At 38.4% G+C, this 22024-nt stretch overlaps 1 protein-coding gene and 1 long non-coding RNA gene across 3 annotated transcripts in view; one reads left to right on the top strand and one right to left on the bottom strand.

The window, feature by feature from the left end:
• micu1 (mitochondrial calcium uptake 1) overlaps positions 1-21178 on the bottom strand; it is a 75730-nt gene extending 54552 nt beyond the window's left edge. For both annotated transcript variants that reach the window (XM_057848052.1, XM_057848054.1), the window contains exon 1: positions 21040-21178. The gene's annotated coding sequence lies outside the window, so the exon portion shown is untranslated. The remainder of the gene's footprint in view (positions 1-21039) is intronic.
• On the top strand, positions 633-19120 carry LOC130922858 (uncharacterized). Its single transcript, XR_009064588.1, has 3 exons — positions 633-936; positions 18394-18546; positions 18693-19120. It is a non-coding gene; the product is annotated as an uncharacterized LOC130922858 (long non-coding RNA).
• Positions 21179-22024: the final 846 nt, after the last annotated feature.

The following is a 22024-nucleotide window of genomic DNA, read 5'->3' as shown; positions in this document are numbered from 1 at the left end:
CAAAAAGCTCAATCTTGGTGTCATCTGACCAAAGCACACGGTCCCAGTTGAAGCCCCAATACCGCTTGGCGAACTCCAGGCGTTTGCGTTTATGATTGGGAGTGAGGAAAGGTTTTCCCCGTGCATGCTGCCCAAACAGCTTGTTGGCGTGTAGACAGCACCTCATACCCACTGTGACATATGGGGGTGGGTCAGTGATGCTGTGGGGTTGTTTCGCTTCCAAAGGCCCTGGGAACCTTGTTAGAGTGCATGGCATCATGAATACTTTGAAATACCAGGACATTTTAAAGAGCATATGACACGAGAAAAAAAGTCTTAAATGGCATTATTATGTGAATTAGAATCATATTTTGAGACGATTCGAGTATATACAACAATTTAGCAAAGCACAGATGACGAGAAATTAGTCTTTTAATCTGCCGGTTAGCCACGCCTACCATTATAGGGCTTTAGCGTCCCCAACAGGTGGATGACGTCAGCGGTAGACTGGGCTCATCGGTTTTACTATTCAGCCCATTGAGGGGGAATTATTCAGAACGAGGAAAACGCGACGAAGAGAGCCGCAAAATGTCATTGTTTCAGTCTCTCTACTCCAATATTCTTACAGGATATTCTTTTTATTAGAGATGCACGATAATATCGGTCACCGATAATTATCGGCCGATAATGGCAATTATGACGTCACACAGATAATCCAGATAAAACCAAATTCAACCGATAATGCAATCCGATAATTATATACTTTGAAATATTTTAATTGATTCTAACATAAGCTCTTTTGAGTTAAATGTAATTCCTACTTTGGCCTGCGGATGGCGCATGTTGCGTTCTGACGGCGAAGAGTGGAGGCGCCACAGAGGAAGAAATTACTTTTCCTTTGCTGTGGAGTAAAAACAGCTTGTAGCTCAACTCATGTCCTCTACTCTGTCATCACAGGTCGGTTAAAACTCTGCATCCATCTGTTTAGCATATATTATTAAAGTTAGAAAGGGTTTGGGATAATAATATACGGTGTGAAAAGCAAAAAAAACGATGTTTGTTGAGCGTTTTGGAGTCAAACGGGATGGTGTTGTATGCTAACCTGCAGAGCTAACGGCCTAGCGTAGGAAGATGATGATGTAGCATACCCTAGCGGAAACCAGTCGGTACATGTTAAAAATGGTTGTTACATACAGATGTATTAAGAATATCCATTCTCCAATGTATAAATATGATTCATATGTTGAATTTAAAAGCAAGGTACACATTTTATTGTGCATTTATATATTTTAAAAATGTGTATGCTAATGGTTGAAATTTTTAATGGCCATTTGGACTTTTTGGACTTTTGGAGGCCATTTCTTTTGTTAACTTCTGTTGTGTACATATATGTTTGTAAAAGAAATTACTTTTCCTTTGCTGTGGAGTAAAAACAGCTTGTAGCTCAACTCATGACCTCTACTCTGTCATCACAGTCACACTACAAGTCCAATTGGTTCACCTAATTTGCCCCTCTGAACCCCAGAGGAGCAACAATTTGATTTAGCCTCCAAATGTGCACAATCAACAGTTTTGTCCAATTCTGCTAGTTTTAAGTAGATGTTTTTGCAGTGTAGTAATGTGATATATGTTAGGGATGGCTTAGTTTTAAGGCATTTTTGTGCAACTTGGGTGTTTACTCTCAAAGTAATTGTTGCCAAAAGCTTACCATTACACAATGTCATTGCCATTGTTTAGATGTTGGAATTTACTACTTGTTCACATTTGATGTGGAAAAAAATAGCACTAAATTACATTTTTGCACAGTAACATTTGATCTTTGTATACTTTAAAATTTTACTTATATATTTGAATAAAATTATCGGCGTGACATTATCGGTTATCGTGTGGAAGGGGCAGGAAATTATTGGTTATCGATATCGGTTGAAAAATGTATTATCGTGCATCACTACTTTTTATCCAAGTATTTTTCCCCAATAGCTATATAAATGGCTTGAGAAGGACCAGTCAGCCCGTCGAGGGGGAACTATTCACAACGAGGAAAACGCGACGAACAGAGCGGCAAAATGTCATTGTTTCTGTTTCTTTAGTTTAGTGCTGCAACGATTAATCGATTAACTCGAGTATTCGATTAGAAAAAAATATTCGAATTAAATTTTGTTGCCTCGAGTATTCGTTTAATTAAAGTGGCGTTGTAATGGTTTATTTTGAAAGTGTTTACATTTAGTTTATTGATTAGGGTGGATACATTGCCCTCTGATCTGCCTCAGTTCACATGGCTGAATCCAACTGCTCCCTGTTAAGACCAATGTAAGCTAAGTTTTTCTTTGGGCTAATGTTTTTTAATGCATTCCTAATTTAGTTTATATGTATATTTAGCCGTTTTTTGTGGAAATATGAGTCTGAACCATTTGTTAAGAACATTGGGAAAAAAAGTTAACATTTTATAGCATTTAAGCTAGCGGACTTTTGCCATGTAAGTTAGCCAATTGTTCTTTTGTTGGACATAGATCCTCATTTATTTATTTTTAATACCGTTTAAGGCTCAGCTCAGGTATTTTAATTTTTCATGTTCTTTTTCCGATTACTCGATTAATCGAACTAACTAGTTCATCGATTAATCGACTACTAAAATAATCGATAGCTGCAGCCCTACTTTAGTTCAATATTTTTACAGGATATTCTTTTTATCCAAGTATTTTCCCCAATAGCTATATAAATGGCTTGAGAAGGACCAGTCAGCCCGTCGAGGGGGAACTATTCACAACGAGGAAAACGCGACGAAGAGAGCGGCAAAATGTCATTGTTTCTGTCTCTTTACTTCAATATTTTTACAGGATATTCTTTTTATCCAATTATTTTCCCAAATTGCTTGGTCATGACAAATAACAGTCTTGTGCTGAATGGAATATGAAATAATAAAAATGCATTCATTCAGGACGACATGGCAAAATTACTCCATAATGGTCAAAACTGTCGACTTCACCTTTACTGTCGCACCTCCCGAACGATATTTTATGACACCTAAATCGGACATATGTCATTTCCCTTCCCCGGCTTCGGAGAATGTAAACAAACCAGAAGGCGTGACAGCTAGCAGACATGCTAACCCGAACCAAGTGATGTTTCAAAGTCTTCGAAGCGGAAAATCACACATAACTATCCTGGATTATTTGACATGATGACCCGGTTGTCGATTGTCTTCGCGGATCGGCAAACCACCCGGCGGAGAGCAATTTACAGTTCGTTCCCTGGAGGAGGGTGGCTGGAGTTGTTGTGCAGCTAACGTGCTGCTGCTAATGAGCATTAGGAGAGCTTTTTACATGCCTATCAATGATCAAACGTAAGTAGTCCTTCATTTAAAGGAACTTTGTAGTGTTTACTTTGTAATCGCTGTATTCGTACTTGACATAATACAAAACAAGATGATTACTCACTTCCTCGTAAGTCCAATGGTCCCACAGTAAATATCCACGGTGAAGGGGAACCTTTTGAAACTCCAAAAAGGCGCATACGCCTCTCCCTCATACAGAATGATTTTTCTGCAGCCGTTTGGCTGGCGTGATGCGAAAAATAAACGTATTAATCCGCAAAATCAGCTGAATCCTTCGTCCTCATACACAACAGTACACTGTAGCGTGAAGAGGACGTCTTCTACCGTACACGTCACAGCGCCCTCCTCCTCAATGCAAGACCAAAGCCGGAAGTCACTCATTTTCATGGCGCGGGATTCAAAAAACTAAATAAAAATAGCGATCGCTTCCACACACATCCAAGCGGCCCATATCATTCAGGGGCATAAAATACCGCGTGTATTATGAAATAAACATGCTTTTTCGTGTCACAGGCACTTTAAACCAAAATCTGTTGCCCTCTGCCCGAAAGCTGAAGACGGGTCGTCACTGGGTCTTTCAGCAAGACAGTGACCCTAAACATATGGCCAAATCTACACAGAAATGGTTCACCAGACACAAAATCAAGCTCCTCCCATGGCCATCTCAGTCCCCAGACCTCAACCCCATTGAAAACCTATGGGGTGAGCTGAAGAGGAGAGTACAGAGGAAAGGACCCAGGTCTCTGGATGATTTAGAGAGATTCTGCAAAGGGGAATGGGTGAAGATCCCTCTTTCTGTCTTTTCCCATCTTGTGAAACATTATAGAAGATTAGGTGCTGTTTTGTTGGCAAAAGGGGGTTGTACAAAGTATTAACACCAGGGGTGCTAATAATTGTGACACACATTATTTGATGTCAAATAATTAAATGCACTTGTATTTAAGGTTGGATTTTTCTTTTTTTCCCCCATTAAGGTCCCATATTATTTAGAAAAAATATATATTAGAAGCTAAAAAACACATAATTATTATAAATCCAATAATTATGGAGGGCACTGTAATTACTAAATTTGCAGTGCTTAAAAAACATTACTAAAAAATACTGTATATACCATAGACGTCAATGGTATTGACAGGTCACATCGGGCACATACTGCGCCTCCCCTTAAAGCACGGGGCCACCCACATCAAGTGAGCTATTCACAAACACGCACCCAGCATATGTTACGTCGGATTTAGTTGAAAAAGTAAGAAAGCTGTACCACATACCAATGGGAACGATTGGCTCAGGAGTGATTTGTTCGAGGATTCAAGGTAATTATGATATTTTTCGTACCATGCATGCATTTCGAAATGTTTTGAAAAAAATCAATGGGAGAAATTAACTGCTACGGACTAGCATCGTCCTTCGACATATTTACTAGGGGTGTAACGGTACACAAAAATCTCGGTTCGGCATGTACCTCGGTTTTGAGGTCTCTGTTCGGTTCATTTTCGGTACAGTAAGAAAACAAAATGCGAAATATAAATGTGCTAGTTGTTTATTACACAGCTTTTTGCTTTCAGCAATAGGAACATTAGCCTATAAAAAGCTAGAATTCTGCTCAAAAAGTAGCGGGTATTTAAAGATAATCCAACAATAATTTGCCTTTCAGACCCCGCGTATTGGTCAGCTTTCTTTCTGAAAGAAAGATGAAGAAAGAAGTCCTGTGCTAAAGAGAAAAGCAATCCCAATGACAAAGATTTTAACATGTATTTTACAAATGAAATGCCTCAATGAATCATTTTTTTTTCTCTTATGAATGGTTTTCAAAAGCTTCATTGGTGGATTTTCTCAAGTTAAACCGCCACACAGAAATTAATACATGTAATTGTGTAAGCAGAATGTGTGTATTATTCTTATTATTTAATTTAAGGCGTTTTAGCTCATTTCAATTTATTTTATTTAAATGGGCTATTATTTATTTTATTATGTGTATGTATTTTACAAATATGATGTAGTATTCATTTATATTGTATATTTTATGTTGTATAACTTTAGTTCCTATGTGAATATTAGTTCCTACTTGTTTTGTTGTGGTAGGAGGGTTTTGTATTGAACACGGGGCCGTGTTGGTTATTATTATAGCGGAGAAGACAGCAGTAAATAAACAAAGACAAGTCAACTGTTCCCCAATCTACGACTCAAGAGATCTGATGGACTCAAAAAGTGGGTTACGATTGCATATTAGTTTGAAAATCGACCGGATCCACCGTATTTTTACACGAGTGACTTCCAGTCTGCCCGATCCTAGCTACGGTAGTCGTATTGATGCAGGAGGGTCGCGTCTCGCGTCAAATAATACACTCTGCCATTCTTTTCGCGTGCGTCGTGTTGAGCCGCTTCTGGGACGCGTCTAACACGCGGCCGCACTGCGACTTGTGTGCACTGGCTGATTGACTTTAACGCCCGCGTTTCACTGCGTTCTCGCGGCGGCCACGTTGTCGCCCCGTTGACGTTTTTGGGTTATATACTGTCCTACCGTGTTGGTCCTCATTATAGTAGAGAAGACGGAGTAAATATAATCTACACAAAGAAACTGTAACCCGATCCACTCACAGCCTTGAAAAGTAAGGGTTACATTACGTCAGAAACTCGTTCGGTACGCCTCCGTTCCGAACCGAGCACCACGTAACGAAACGGTTCAATACAAATAAATGTACCGTTACACCCTTACTATGTATATACATTTTTTTAAAATTATACTTTGGGGAAAAAAGTGAAAAAAAAGCATGCCTTATATATATCTCTTTCCAATGGTAAATCTGAAAAAATACATTGAACACACAAAAAATAAAAATAATTCTTTTGGGGGGGGGGGTGCTACTTCGCGGTTTTTCACTTATCATGGCTGGTTCTGGTGCTCATTAACCGCAAAAAAACGAGGGGTCACTGTAGTCAAGAAAACTTGAAATAGCCCATTTTTATTTGAAAGATGGTTATGTCTATGATGTGGCCTAGTCCACGATTTGATACCAAAATAGTATTTTGTATGTTTTTTGACAATTAATTTTGTAATAATTTACTTATTGTAATGCGTCCATGAAAACCTTTGATACATTCACCTCAATGCAGCATCATAAATATTTAATTTTCAGAAAAAAAATATAAATTTGTTTAAAACTATATAATTTAGCAGATAAGAAATGATAAGATATAATGGTTTCTTATCTGTATAAAAAATATTTTTGAAAAATATAGTGTCCAAGCATGCAGTTTTCATTACTGTTGCGCTGTGTTCATGGTCGTCTCATATTCAGTGCTTTATTATTATTATTATTATTATTATTTTTGTAATATTGCTATTCTGACCTATTATGAACCACAAAGAAGGCAAGACAAAAGATAGCTACAGGGTAAGATTGTTTGGCCTTTGGCAAAGTTTGTTTGCATATACTGTAGGTGATCATTACCATAATGTGTAATATTATTTTTTGTTATTGTTTTTAGACATCAATGAATTACATATTTTACTGTAAATAAAATAGTTGGGACCTTTAACTGTTGATGAAAAAAATAGAGTCATCATAGCATTCTGCTACTTCAAGATAGCTTTGGTTAATGTCCTTCAAAAATTCAATAAATTAACATTAACCTCAAGATGGCAATTCTGAGATAAACCCAACAACAACAAAATAAAACAATCCCAAGATATAATGGTACCTATGACATTTGATTTTTAAAGTGTGCTCTCAGAGAATTACAGTCAAAAAATATTGACAACCTTTTGTAGATGTTTGCAACTTGCAAGTACGATGGACAAGAGAGCACCCAAAAGCTTGATGCCAAATGTCAATATCCTGTTAGCAATAACCGTCACACTAAGAATATAATTGATTAATTATGTAGGGGGTTTCAAAAAATATGCAGAAACACCATTTGGATGGAACTGATGCTGTAAGACTGTACATTAAAGTTTGACCATATAAAAATATATGTAAGTTGCTGACCTGAAAGGAAATCTAACGCATAAGTGAAACACAGTAACAGTGTCTGTGCCCAGCTTTGAAACATTTTTTAATTTCTGCACAGAAAAATGCAGAGGTCAGGCATAAATAATAAACTACAGTTGTAGGCAAAAAAAAAAAAAAAAAAAGATATTTTCTTTGAATAGATTTCTAGATCAATCAGTCAACTTTAACACGTGTCTACCGAACTGGAAAGTAATTCATTTCATATAGCCATTCAAGCTGTGAACTGCCTTGTCAGATTGGATTTCTTTCCCTCCTTTTTTATTTTTTTCAGCCAAGACGAAAATAGTTCTCAAGTCAAAGCCTAAACAACACTAATTCAGCACTCCTTGTTTGGGCTTGGCCTAGTCGAGCACAAACATGTCTTGTCTTATACACATTGCTAAATACTGTGGTTTGGTTTTTTGTAATATAACATGCTCTACCATGCGTTATTGGTATTGCAGTAAACACGATGGATTACCCAGCCATAGACTGATTGTATGAGGAAAAATTTCTTTTTGAAGGAACGTGATAACATAAACATAACCCCAAGGGTAACAACTTTCTGTGTGCTGTTCTTGATTTTTAACTCAATATAGCTTCACCTCCAGGTTTGAACATGTTCTGCATGGTCAAGCAAGAGTTTGCCTGGATTTGGAATCAAAAGAAGTCCCTATTGGAACCAGTGTTTTTTTCGTCAACGATGACGACAATGTAAAATTTCAACAATGAGCACTTTTTTAATGACGATGAGACGATAACAAGCTAAAAACTAGTTTCGGGAGACTAAAACATAACGAGACGCATGCCTGTTTTCGTCTGACGAGACGAAAATGTGCAAGTTTCTGTCACATGTTCACAATGTTTAACATTTTATGTCTAGTTAGCCTGGTTAAAGGTTTGTGCTGAGTGATCATTACACACTAAATGTAACATGTAGCGTTAGCATTGCATGGTCATTAGCAATAGGCTAATCCTAATGGCGAGCGTCCTCTTAAATTTTGGGAACTTTTTTTCATTCAGTTAGTGGCATTGAGGTGGTAATAAGTAATTGAAAATAATGCACTTTTTTCCTGCTGAGTGTGTATAATCACCAAATTGGCATTGTCCTTGTAGACGCTACAATATGTGCTCGTCTGTCAATGTTCTTTCGAAATAGCTGGAAACCTTTATTTATTTATTTTTAAATTGAAACTTTATAATTTTACAGACAAAAATATTTTAGTAAACGTTGACTAAAACTACGACGAGCGACCAAAACGACGAAAATAGTCTTGAGTTTTCGTCCACAAAAACTAGTTGAAGACAAACACATTTTGAGATGAATAAAATACGACTAAGACATATAAGTATTATCGCACAAAAGACTAAGACAAAAATTAAAAGGACTGCCAAAAACAAATGAGTGGAACAAGCAATAATGTGAAATTTAGAGATAAATGACCACCAAAATAAAAACAACAAAACACATCATCCTAATGTTATAAATTACACGAACTAAACTGTCAACTTTCAGGCATCACTAACTGTAGTAACCTACTCCACTGACTTTGGTGCTTCTTCGACACATCACGTCACTTGTGCCTTCTGCCGCAGAAGGAGAAGCAGATGCTCACTCATCCCTGTGGCTACCGATGGTCAACTCCTGACCCAGTGTTGTATCATTTCCAGCTGGCATGGTGATAAAATACAGTACTTGTCTCCGAGAGACTCAAATTTCACAACAATTTTGCTCTCTCGTCTAATACTGCACCGGCCAAAATAATTGTTGGATGACTGCACTGCCACAAAAGGTTTATAAATTCCCAGGGTAGTCCCTCTCTCTTGGAGTTTGCTTACAATGGCAGCACAAAGCATATAGCATTACTAAACAATAAAAAATAAAAAGGAATAAAATTCAGGATTCAGAGGCTACGATTCCATTATAAATCTATTACTGATGTACACCCCCTCCCCCCTTTTCATGTTTTGTTGATTAGTTCCAAAATTGTTCAAAAATCCTCTCAGGCTAAACCAAACTCCTATTTCAGTATCAAGTTAACGGTTCAAAACAGTAAATACTCAAGTCCCCATTCTGTATTAGCAGCTTTAAACTACATTCAATTACTGTAATTTAATGTTGTGAATCAACCATTAAAGTTGTTAAAATTGCTCCAGTTATTCTATATTTTCCTTTCTACTTTTGACATGTGAAAGTTTTAAAACTGATTCATCAATTAAAGATAGATTCAAATCAATATTTTGCCGATTTAGTAATATTTTACATAAAAAGTTAATTAGGCTTGCTACAACAGAGCCTTCCAGAGAAGTCTACTGCTTTAAGACGGCGGCTGTTTACTAACGCCGGCAAGTCTGTCATTTTGCATTTAGTTCTATATATATGTGATATCTATCGTAGCATTATGCGGCCGTATGTTTGCAGCAACGAGCAACTGGGCGTTGTTTGTACCAGCAGTCAGGTATTATTGTTTTTTTATCTAGCAGCATGAGTTGAACATGATATTTACTCTCGGTCCGTTCCTCATTGCGTCCCGAAGACTGCGCTGACTGTGTTTTAGTTCAGCTTTACCTGGTATAATTAAGTAATCAGAATTTGGATGTTTGTGAATCATTCTCGAATCTTCCACGGCAGAATCGCGAATAATCTAAGAATCGGAAATTTCGCACGCCTCTAAACCTAATGAAATAATATTTGATTCTATACAAATCACTACTAGAATATCAAGATTTTCATTTCCAAAATGATGAAACGGTGCAATTATAAAAAAAAAGAAAAACATTAAGAAAAAAAAACCATGAAAAAAAACAGGTAGCCACAAAGTAAAGCTGTTCACCAAGTTGTCACAATAAGCCTTTATGAAATAAGGCCACTTTCACACCTGTGATCAGTTTGTTTTGTTAAGATTGACTGGGTAAATTTATACAATTCGGTGCCTCTGCGTCGTCTGTAGTGGTGTAGAGCAGGGCGGTAAACCGAAAAATTACCGGTACCGAAATTCTTTACGATGACCGACGTCATTTTGACCATGACAGTAAATTCGGTAATTTAAAAAAACAAAAAAATATAGTCTTTTCATCCCGCTTTGACTGTGTGTTGTTCAGCTATGTTCATTCCCCTTTAAGAAACCAGACAGTGTGCTTACGTATAGAATCACGTGGTTACCAGGAAGCCAATCAAACGAGCCCGGTATGCTAACGCTAGCGGCTAACGCTACAAGCAAACGTAATGGAGTGTTGCTTAAGGGAGGTTCGCCAAACTTTCACCCGACATTAAATAGACTCTTGGCGGCCCCCAGACGGACTTTCACCCGTTGTCCTCCCCTTTTCTCACAATTTCCAAAGAGGATGCTTTCAATGCTTTCTACTGGTAGCCAAGCCACAGGCTAACGCTAGTGGCTAACGCTAGCGGTTAACGCTACAAATGAAAGTGATGGAGTCGGATAGCGGCTCTAAACTAGTTGAAACAGCTGAACTTCATGAGTGGATTGGTCTCTGACTGCATCTAGCAATTATGCTGCGTTCCAGAAAAGTGGGATGTCGGACTTTTCCGACCTCCGAGCTGGAAAATATCATTGGAACGCCACTCGAACTGGTAGGTCCAAGTCGCGAAGTCGGAGAAAAAATAACTACCCCGACTTCCAAGTTGTTTCAATCTGACGGCACTGGACAAATTGGCGCTCATGAAAACGTATTGAATGATAACACAATAATGAAGTAAATCAAGTTTATTTGAGACGCCATGTATTTTTTTGGCATACAGTGAATTATCTTTGTTGTGCTATGTTTTTATATTGACGATCAGCAAAGGATGTAACTAAAAAAAGGCAGTTTACAGTGTGGGCTATAACGCAGCCGTCGTGTTTCCTCTACTATTTGATCGCTTATAGGAAGGCAGGTTCGCTGGAGGTCAAAATGTATTTGGATGGCCAAAATAAAAAACACCTCGTCGCGATCAGCTATCTTTGTTGTTTACATTTGCTTGGAACGCTTTGAGATCGGAACTGGTAGCATCCGAGTGGGATAAATCTGACTTCCCACTTCTCTGGAATGCAGCATTAGTTTATCACGTTATTGTGGATCTCTTGTCTGTGTGTGATTTCTCTGATAGCTTTTGTGATGCTAAAGCATTCAGCATAAAGTACAATCTAACAGTGAAAATTATAATATAACTGTTTAATCGCCCCAGCTATTTTTCTGTATGTGCTTAATTCTGTGTCATTAGATCAATGCAGCTTTAATGTGTGTGTGTGTGTGTGTGTATGTATTAAAAAATGCACTGGGAAAAAAAACCTGAAACCTTGCAGTAAACACTTGTGTTGAGTAATTATGTCACAGCAGCCATTAACAGTAAGTTGTCTTTTTGAAGTGTACTGTTCAAGCTGTAAGTAATTTGTGTTACAATGACATGTTGGCACAGGCATATTGATTTTGACAATGTACATTGTTCAAGCCATTCAAGCCGTTTTAAATGTTCAAACTTGAATTCTTATTGTTTACAATAAATTTTTGTATACTTAATGTTTAGAATGCATGTACAATTGTTAAATATATTAAATTGAAAGCTGGTAAATAAATAAACAAGAAACGGTTAATCTGTATTTCATGCATTGATTCAGATTTTCAAATTATATAACAGTCTGCTTGGGTGAATTTATCGTCATTTATCGTTATCGAGGTAAATCTGCTCAATTTATCGTGATACGTGCTTAAGGCCATATCGCCCAGCCCTATAGTGGTGTCAACAATAATCAATGCGGCGATGCATCCCGTTGCGGGGCATGGACGATTCGATTCGATGCGGCCAACAAGCTGAATCGATTCAGCACATTTTAGAATTTATAAGTGCGTTCAAAAATCTTCCCAGCTTAATTCCGGTGATGCAACGGAATTTGGTTTCCCCATTTGTATTATTATTCCATGTTTCATTTTTTACACACCGCATAACTCTGGTCATGTTTCACACCAACCTCGTAGAAGCCAAAACGTCTCCAGATGTCTGCTTTCAATGTCTTAGGTGCATAAATAATCTTTCTCGCTCCCTCTTTCTCCGCTTCAGCCATTGTTATATTATGTCCTATCTCTTAGAGGTTAGATCTTGTGCCCGAACCAGATTAACATTTTGGGCCCGACCCGACCCCAAAATGTTAAGCATTCACGTTCGGGTCGGATCGTGTCGGGCCGCCGCGCCGGACTAATAAATTATAAAAATTTAAAAAATGGGACAAAACCGAGAGCAGGCTCTCTGTATTGTGCATTTGATTGTGCACGCACGTGAACGCCGTGGCCCGCATGTTTTTTTTAATTTTATTTTTTTTATATTGAACTTTCCCGGCGTTATTTGGTTGTGTAAATGCTTTTATAATGATCATAAAAATATGTAGACTATTTAAACATTAAGAAAACTTTAACAAAGCGTTTTTTTCTGCCAACTCGAAGAAATGAAAATAAATTGCTGCTGCTGCGTTTTTTTCCCGCGTGACTCCAAGAAAAAAAAAGAAAAAAAAATCGGGTTTTTCGGGCTGGCCCTGCAAATCTAGTTAATTGTTTGGGCTCGGGCCGGGTCGGGCTTCAATACCAGCGGGCTGTGTCGGGTCGGGCTGGATTTTTTAGGCCCGATTTAAGCTCTTTTGCACATATATAGTGGGCTACGCCTAAATTTTACTTTTGTTCTACATTGCAATTTAGTTGATGTTTTGTTGGCAACTGAACTGATCCCTGGATTGATATTGTGAAAAAGATGCTGCTGCACTACAATATTTTCTTTGTCGTTTTCTTTAATATGTACTTGAATATTTTTATTGATGGGTCGTTGTGACTAAAATACAGTGACTGTTATTACTGGTTTTGCACAGGAGTTCAGATGTTGCACTGTGTGAAAGGCTGCTACTGTGTGTAAAAAAAGAGAAAGCCCTGGTCTCATTTAAAGCACTAATTAAATGCTGTGATCTGTTTTTTTTTAATATATATACAGGTGGGTATCTGAAAGTATTTTCATTTGACTTCAACCAGGAGAGACACAAGAGCCAATAAAAAGTTGGTTAATGTCTGACCGCTTGTGTTGCTTCATGATTCATGAAAAATATGCTTTGCTTTAGAATTTTAATGCATCCCAGGCTTTAACGCCGGTAACACACTAGAAATGTCAACGTCGCGTCAACGATCCCGCCGCGATAACGCAGTGAAACGCTGCCGTTAAAGTCAATCAGCCAATGCACACCAGTCGCAGTGCGGCCGCGTATTGGACGCGTCCCAGAAGCGCTCAACGCGTTGCACGCGAAAAGAACAGCGGAGTTTGTTATTTGACGCGAGACGCGGCCCCCCTGCATCAATACTACTAGGTAGGATCGGGCAGGCCGGAAGTCACTCGTGTAAAAATACGGTGGATCCGGTCGATTTTCAAAATAATCTGCAATCGTAACTTACTATATAAATAAAATAAATTGAAATGAGCTAAAACACCTGTAATTAATACAAATAATACACAAATCCTGCTACACAATTAAATTTATTAATTTCTGCGTGGTGCTGTAATTTGAGAAAAAAACATCAATAAAGCTTAGGAAAAAAAATGATTGAGGCATTTAATTAGTAAAATACATGTTAAAATCTTTGTCATTGGGATTGCTTTTGACTTGACTTCTTTTTTCTTCTTTCTTTCAAAAAGAAAGATGGCCAATACGCGGGGTCTGAAAGGCAAAGTGTTGTTGTTTTATTACCTTTAAATACCCGCTATTCTCGCGCGATCTTTGCCTGGTACACCAGACTCACCGCTGTTCCAGCTATTGAGTCCGGCCACCATTCAGCGGATACAATTTCCAGGGCGGATCAAGCCGCAGCAAACAGACAGCGGAGTGGACCAATCAGCAACGGGCAGACGTGACGTTATTAAAACGACGAGGGCAGGACGAGGGACTTGCGCGCGAAAGGAAATATACGAGGAGAGCGGAGTTTATTCAACATGGCTAGCGCGAGACAGACTGTTGTCAATGACTCGTGTCGATGTGTTTTTGGTAATTTAAAACTGATTTTACCGTGGATTGGAACATATTCTCGGCTCTCCTGTTCACCATCTGTGTTGTTGTGGAGACGACTTCAGACGCGCAAGAGTGACGTTGCTCGTTAAGAACACGTCACGCAAATAAACGAATCTGATTTGTCGATTGATTTTGTACCTGCTCGAGAGGCCGTTAACGGGCTGGGTCCCAGACCTTTCTCTCAGTGTATGAAAAATACAGGGAGAACAGTCTGGCTGTGCCAGGCAAGCGCAATCTTGCAATCCTCGCGTGAACTGATCGAGCCGCTCCACAGACGCGCTGCTCGTGAAACGCGTCCTATGGAAATTGACGCCGAGCGTCACTGGTGCGTTATCGCGGCGGGATCGTTGACACGACGTTGACGTTTCTAGTGTGTTACCGGCGTAATGCATCGCTATGCATTGCCGAATCAAACCGTGACCCTCTGAATTGAATTGAATCGTGGCCCTCCGAAACGAAATCGAATCGAATCGTGACTGCAGTGCCGATGCACACCTCTAGTTGTCTGTATTTGTGTTTGCAAGGCAAGTCATCTGTAATGAATTCAAATTAAGGCTGTCAAACAATTAAAATTTTTAATCGAGTTAATCACAGCTTAAAAATGAATTAGTCGTAATTAATCGCAATTCAAACAGTCAATAAAATATGCCATATTTTTCTGTAAATTATTGTTGGAATGGAAAGATAAGACTGATATATACATTCAACATACTGTACATTAGTACTGTATTTGTTTATTATAACAATAAATCAACAAGATGGCATTAACATTATCAACATTCTGTTAAAGCGATCCATGGATAGAAAGACTTGTAGTTCTTAAAAGATAAATGTTAGTACAAGTTATAGAAATGTTATATTAAAACCCCTCTTAATGTTTTCGTTTTAATAAAATTTGTAAAATTTTCAAACAGAAAATAAACTAGTAGCTCGCCATGATTTCAATAATTACACAATGCTCATGGATGGTGCTGAAACCCATAAAATCAGTCGCACCAAAGCGCCAGCAGAGGGTGACAAATAACAAAAAAAAAACCACAAGTAACAAATGGACACGACACTGTCATTTTGATCTGTTTGAGCGGGGCATGTGCGTTAATTGCGTCAAATATTTTAACGTGATTAATTTTTAAAAATTAATTACCGGCCATAACGCGATAATTTTGACAGCCCTAATTCAAATGTGAACAAAATACCAAGCATCACCATAAATATCACATATGTAAGGCTGATGTGCGCTGTGGTGCCAAAAAGGACAGAGGTGTTGTCGCTCGTCAGCTATTTCGCACTGGGGCCATTTGATAAACATACATTACAGTCAATGGGGCATTTACTTCCGAATAGCTATAAATTTCGGGTAAATATAATTACATTACGATGGCACTACTATGTTCTTAGGTAGCATAGGCGTTTAATGATGTATTTTTTTGTTGTTCTTTGTTCTTTTCCTCTTCTGTCTGTTCCTTTCCTTCTGTCCCCCCTATACAGTTCACCGTTTTCTCCAAATGAATAAAACATAATGAACAACCACAATGGTAGTATATCAAATTCCATAGTGGCACATTAAAACTGTTCAGACACTCAGATTCCCTTTCTGCGTCTTAGCAGCTGAACAGATGGGGTTAAAAAAAATAAAAAATAAAATAATTAAAATAGCTATAAATTGCTCAATTTCGAATGAATTTTTAAAACGCTTGGTTTATTACCGACGCCAGACATGCATTATTTTACTGCATATTAAAAAATACATTATAAATATACAGGTCCTTCTCAAAAAATTAGCATATTATGATACAGTTCATTATTTTCTGTAATGTACTGATAAACATGAGACTTTCATATATTTTAGATTCATTACACACAACTGAAGTAGTTCAAGCCTTTTATTGTTTTAATATTGATGATTTTTGGCAAAAAAGTCAAGAAAAAACAAAAATCCCGATCTAAAAAAATTAGCATATCGCGAAAAGGTACTCTAAAGAGGCTACTAATCTAATCTGAATCAACTCAAAACACCTGTGAAAGACTCCTGAGGCTTTTGAAAACTCCCAGCCTGGTTCATTACTCAAAACCGCAATCACGGGCAAGACTGCCGACCTGACTGCTGTCGAGAAGGCCATCATTGACACCCTAAAGCAAGAGGCTAAGACACAGAAAGAAATTTCTGAGCGAATAGGCCATTCCCAGAGTGCTGTATCAAGGCACCTCAGTAGGAAGTCTGTGGGAAGGAAAATATGTGGCAGGAAACGCTGCACAACCAGAAAGGTGACCGCATCCTGAGAAAGATTGTGGAGAAGGGCAGATTCCAGACCTTGGGGGACCTGCAGAAACGGTGGACTGAGTCTGGAGTAGAAACATCCAGAGCCACCCTGCACAGGCGTGTGCTGGAAATGGGCTACAGGTGCAGCATTCCCCAGGTCAAGCCATTTTTGAACCTGAAACAGCGGCAGAAGCGCCTGACCTGGGCTACAAAGAAGCAGCACTGGACTGTTGCTCAGTGGTCCAAAGTACTTTTTTCAGACGAAAGCAAATTTTGCATGTCATTAGGAAATCAAGGTGCCAGAGTTTGGAGGAAAACTGGGGAGAGGGAAATGCCAAAATGCCTGAAGTCCAGTGTCAAGTACCCACAGTCAGTGATGGTCTGGGGATGCCATTTCAGCTGCTGTTGTTGGTCTACTGTGTTTTATCAAGGGCAGGGTCAGTGCAACTAGCTATCAGGAGATTTTGGAGCACTTCATGCTTCCATCTGCTGAAAAGCTTTATGGAGATGAAGATTTCATTTTTCAGCACGGCCTGGCACCTGCTCACAGTGCCAAAACCACAGGTAAATGGTTTACTGACCATGGCATTACAGTGCTCAATTGGCCTGCCAACTCTCCTGACCTGAACCCCATAGAGAATCTGTGAGATATTGTGACAAGGACGTTGAGAGACATCAGACCCAACACTGTGGATGAGCTTAAGGCTGCTATCAAAGCATCCTGGGCCTCCATAACACCTCAGCAGTGTCAAAGGCTGATTGCCTCCATGCCACGCCGTATTGAAGCAGTCATTTCAGCAAAAGGATTCCCGGCCAAGTATTGAGTGCATAGCTGATGTACTTAATTGAAAGTTGACTTTTTTTGTATTGGTCGGATGAAATATGCAAATTTTTTGAGATAGGGATTTTTGTTTTTTCTTGACTTTTTTGCCAAAATCATCAATATTAAAACAATAAAAGGCTTGAACTACTTCAGTTGTGTGTAATAACTCTAAAATATATGAAAGTCTAATGTTTATCAGTACATTACAGAAAATAATGAATTTTATCAAAATATGCTAATGTTTTGAGAAGGACCTGTTTAATATTTTCTCAAAATGGAGCCAGAATCATAGTCACATTAATATCTTTTGTATCCGTCAAGAATTCAGCGAGTTAAAAATGTTTTAGTGGAGAAAATCAATCACCTTACGTCCGTTGCGGTAGAGCCCGCCAGAGAAGTCCTCCAACGCAAGATGGCCGCCAGTTACTAACGCCACTGTGTCAACCTTGAGCAATACAGCCTGATGTTATATCTATGTGCCCAACCCAACTACATACTCTCATTGGTCAAGAATTACTCCAGAAGCGCATATCCTGCTTTAAAGCTGCATTCAGCACTGTTTCAATATTTTAGTACAATTACAGAAACTGTCCATCAAAATATTGTGACTGGATTTGTTGTCTTTTGAAACTTTTATACAAAAAGCAGTGTGGGAAACTGTTTACTCTGCCGTCTGTGATACTTTCACAATTGACCAATATGTCTGCTACTTCCCCTAAATGGCAGATAAGTTGAAAATTATAATGAGTGTTTCCATTGGTTTTTACTTTTTAGTGAAAATTTTTTGTCTAGGTTATGTAGTTTATGGACTGTTCATGACAGCAGAATTAGGCACTTTTTTTTTTTTTAATTGCAGAGTCAACAAATGCACATCACACAAAATGCTACTCAAAGGACCATAATTATAGAGCACGATGAAAGTTTCTTTAAATTGCTATTTTGATAACCCTCTTTTGTATGTTGGACAACAGTCATGAGCAAGTTGTGTGGGTTGCTGTGTCGGGTCTGTTCTCACTATGAACCAGAGGTCGAATGGAAGCGAGCTGAGACCACCTTGTCTAGGCCCTCTCAGCTTGGTTGTTTAACTACACATCCGAAAGCAGCTGTTGTCTTCACATATACAGGTAGTGCCCGGGTTACAAACTACCTGACTAACTTGATTTCGACTTTAAAAGCCGGAGTCTCGTCTGCCATATCTCCAGTCTTTTTTTTTTTTTTTTTAAATAATGTTGACTTTTGTTTTGTGATGCATGCTTTTATTTTGGCACAGGAAGCATAGAGCAGGTAGCAGAGCACATGTACACACAAAGAAGAACGTATTTGGGCACACGAAGAAATCGCACAGCCCAGTGAGAGAGAGCGGGAATAGTTTACAGCTGCAAGCCTGCACGCACATTTGTTGCTTGTGGAGCATCCACAGAAGCAACACATGCATCTAACACCTTTTGTACTGTTTATTGTGCATTTTCAATTGTGGTCAAATACTTGGGGCGAGTTTGTGCGATTGTTTTTGATGATGTGTGGACGCTAACTGATACATGCTAATCGTTTGTGTGGATTGTTATTGTTGTAGCAGCAGCTAGTTATAAACGCAAATTTCAATTGCTGCTATTGAAAATGAAACTGATTTAAATTTAATTTTTATTTTAGTTTCTTTCTGCAAGTGTTGATGTCATGAGCAGCTGAATAAAGTCAGAAAACCACACAGACGTCTGACATCTTTATTTCGGAGCTTAGCTCCAAGGTCTTGCCGAGGACAGTACAATGACGTATAATACAGCGGTACGTCGACATACGATCGCTTCAACACACGATCTTTTCTACATCCGACGACATGCTCGAAATACGACGATTTATGACAGCGGCGCAGTTTCTTTGTTTTCCCGCAAGACACACACACGAACAGCAGATTTTCTTGTGAGGTAAATCAACATGGTTCCAAGAAGGTTAGTGCAGGTGGTGAAAAAAGGAAAAAAAGTGACGCTTACAATTAAAATGAAGATGAAAAAATATGAGCGTGGTGTGAATTGGCTCCACAATAAGCCCGTAGAATGTTTAGATCTCAACGGTCCTCCTCCGACCTCTGTTCGCCAGTCTTTATAAGTTACGGTCACAATTATTATTGTGGTAACATCGCCAAAGAATCTGCCAGCTTCGTCAGATTTTTAATCATTTATTTCAGAACTTGTGCAACACAACCTACTGTCTGCCGCAGTTGACGCCAACAACAGACAATTAAAAGGGAAAGTAAAATCTCTAACGCACCTATCTTACTGTCACGTCAGCCACGGCACAGGAGCCGGATTCAGGTATAGCATGCAAAACACATCCTCAACATTAGAACCCAATTCATTACATTATAACAGGAATTATTGTTATTGTTATTATACTGTATTATTGTTTCGATTTTTATTTTTAATTCATTTGTTTTGCAACATGTAATTGCCATTTGTAATAGTACCAGCAGTATTTATTAAGGTTTTAGTGTAGGTTTTCAGGCTGTGGAACCAATTATTGGGATTATTATGTATTCTTATGGGAAAATCCTGTTCGACATACGACCATTACGACTTACAAACAAGGTCCTGGAATGAATTAACTTCGTATGTAGAGGTACCACTGTACATGCTTTTGGATCGTTATTTTGAGATGGGGGGATATAAAGAGATACTTAAAAAGTTAATTTAAATTTACGCGGGAATTCGGGTTAAGTCGCCACTATTCATAACCCGGGGGACTACCTAAATGTCCAAACGAATTAATCCTAACATGCGTTTCGGACCAAATACTGGAAACCGTACAGGTGTGAAAGTGCCCTAAGATATTTCTAAACTTTAGAGTAAGGAGTTGAATTACAGTGATGATTAAACATGCAGATGATAAATAAATGTTTCCCTACAGTTTGAGATGAAACGATTGACTGTTACTTTAGTTCTCAGTTGTTTTAAAACATACTTTTCACATATAGTTTATATGCATTTCATTGAGAAGCATTACATACATTTTGTCTTAGTTAAAATGTAAGTATGATGCAAATATTTTTAGTGGTTTAAATTTCTGTGTTGTGACTGACCATTGGAAAAGGCAGTTCTCTAGTAAGAGCATAGGAAAACATCAACAAAACTTTTTCAACAACGACCTTGAGACAAAAAGCAATGAGTGATGGACATGAGGGTGCACTTATTCCATAAGCAACGAGCAACGCAATAGTCTGCAGTCTATCACAGTCAATATCTCAAACTGTATAGACGTATAAAAATTGCGGATGCCAACAGGCAGACAGTTGCACAGACAAAGATTGTAAGGGGGACTAATGTTTAACTACATGTCTGGGTTTAACTTGTGAGCATCGTATACACACCAAAACTTATTGGGCCAAGCTTGGTCCAATGAATCGGATCATGCAAACGGTTAAAGATTTTTTCCCCCAAGTAAAGCATATTAATTGCAAACCTTCGTCTCATCTATCGTGACAGTAATGCCTCGAATATAGCACAGTAAACATTGTATCGCTCTGCAGCTAACGCTAGCTTCATAACGTGAAGTAGCGTAATAAAGCGTTTCGCTTTTCCCGGAGAGAAAGCATCTTTTGGTGAGGAAAGTATGAGATTACTTACTTGAACTGCCACACAGACACCACTGAAATAAGAAGAAAAACGTCCTCTGCGTTCAAGAATGGGATAAAACGGAACGCCTGCAGTCAAATCAAACGCAGCATAGCGCAGTGAGCGGACTTCCGTGTTCCCAGCGACCCGTCAAATAGGAGGAGGGGCTTCATTCGATATGATACTACTTGATGGACATGATGGAGCGCCAGCGAAATTGATTAATTAAATTATACGCTACTTTGCTTACTTACCCATTTTACTCAGTTGTAGGCAAGACATAAATTTTCATTAGCTGGCAGAATCTGTGAAATCTTAATATTTTTGCAAAGTGAGAAAAGGCGGAGTTTGACTTTTGGTACATTGGGGGGGGGGGGGGGGGGGGGGCGACATGTTTATGACTCCGAAACGCAGTGTCAGCTATAAAATTAACTTACAAGAATATTTATAATAATAAGTTGACAATGAGCGTGTTTTGTTTCCCATCATTCTTGAGGGGAATTCTAAATCAGGCTGCTTAGGCAATACTTTTCGCCAAGATCGTCATCCATTGAATTTGGTACGCTCGCCGGTGTCGTGCCAATGTTGTTACCCCAGTCAAAAATTGTACCCCCTGGGCGGAACCATGTGGAGGTGGATTTGTGTCTTTGTTTGAATGCAAAAATAAATTTGAAACTGAATAAACTAAAATAAAATGCATGTGAAAGCTAGTTTCCTTTGGTTAATATTAATTTTTGAAGTATTATTGAAGTAATGTTGATCTGTGTTTGGGCCACATTTTGGCTAGGACATTTTTGTCTTTATTATTCAATCAAAAAATAAGTTGCTTAAAAAAATATAGATTTTCAAAAAGAAAAATCACTTCAAACAAAAAAAAAAAAAGAAAAATTTCAATCACAGAAAAAACATTTTGAATGCGAAAAATATTTGAGATGGAAAAATTTGCATTTGAACACTTAATTTTTCATTGAAAAAAATTTCTTTGATTGAAGCAATT

This window comes from Corythoichthys intestinalis, chromosome 10 (assembly GCF_030265065.1).
Source record: "Corythoichthys intestinalis isolate RoL2023-P3 chromosome 10, ASM3026506v1, whole genome shotgun sequence".
Classification (NCBI taxonomy): Eukaryota; Metazoa; Chordata; class Actinopteri; order Syngnathiformes; family Syngnathidae; genus Corythoichthys; species Corythoichthys intestinalis.
The sequence above is the reverse complement of the archived record's forward strand: the minus strand, read 5'-3'. Positions and strand labels throughout refer to the sequence as shown.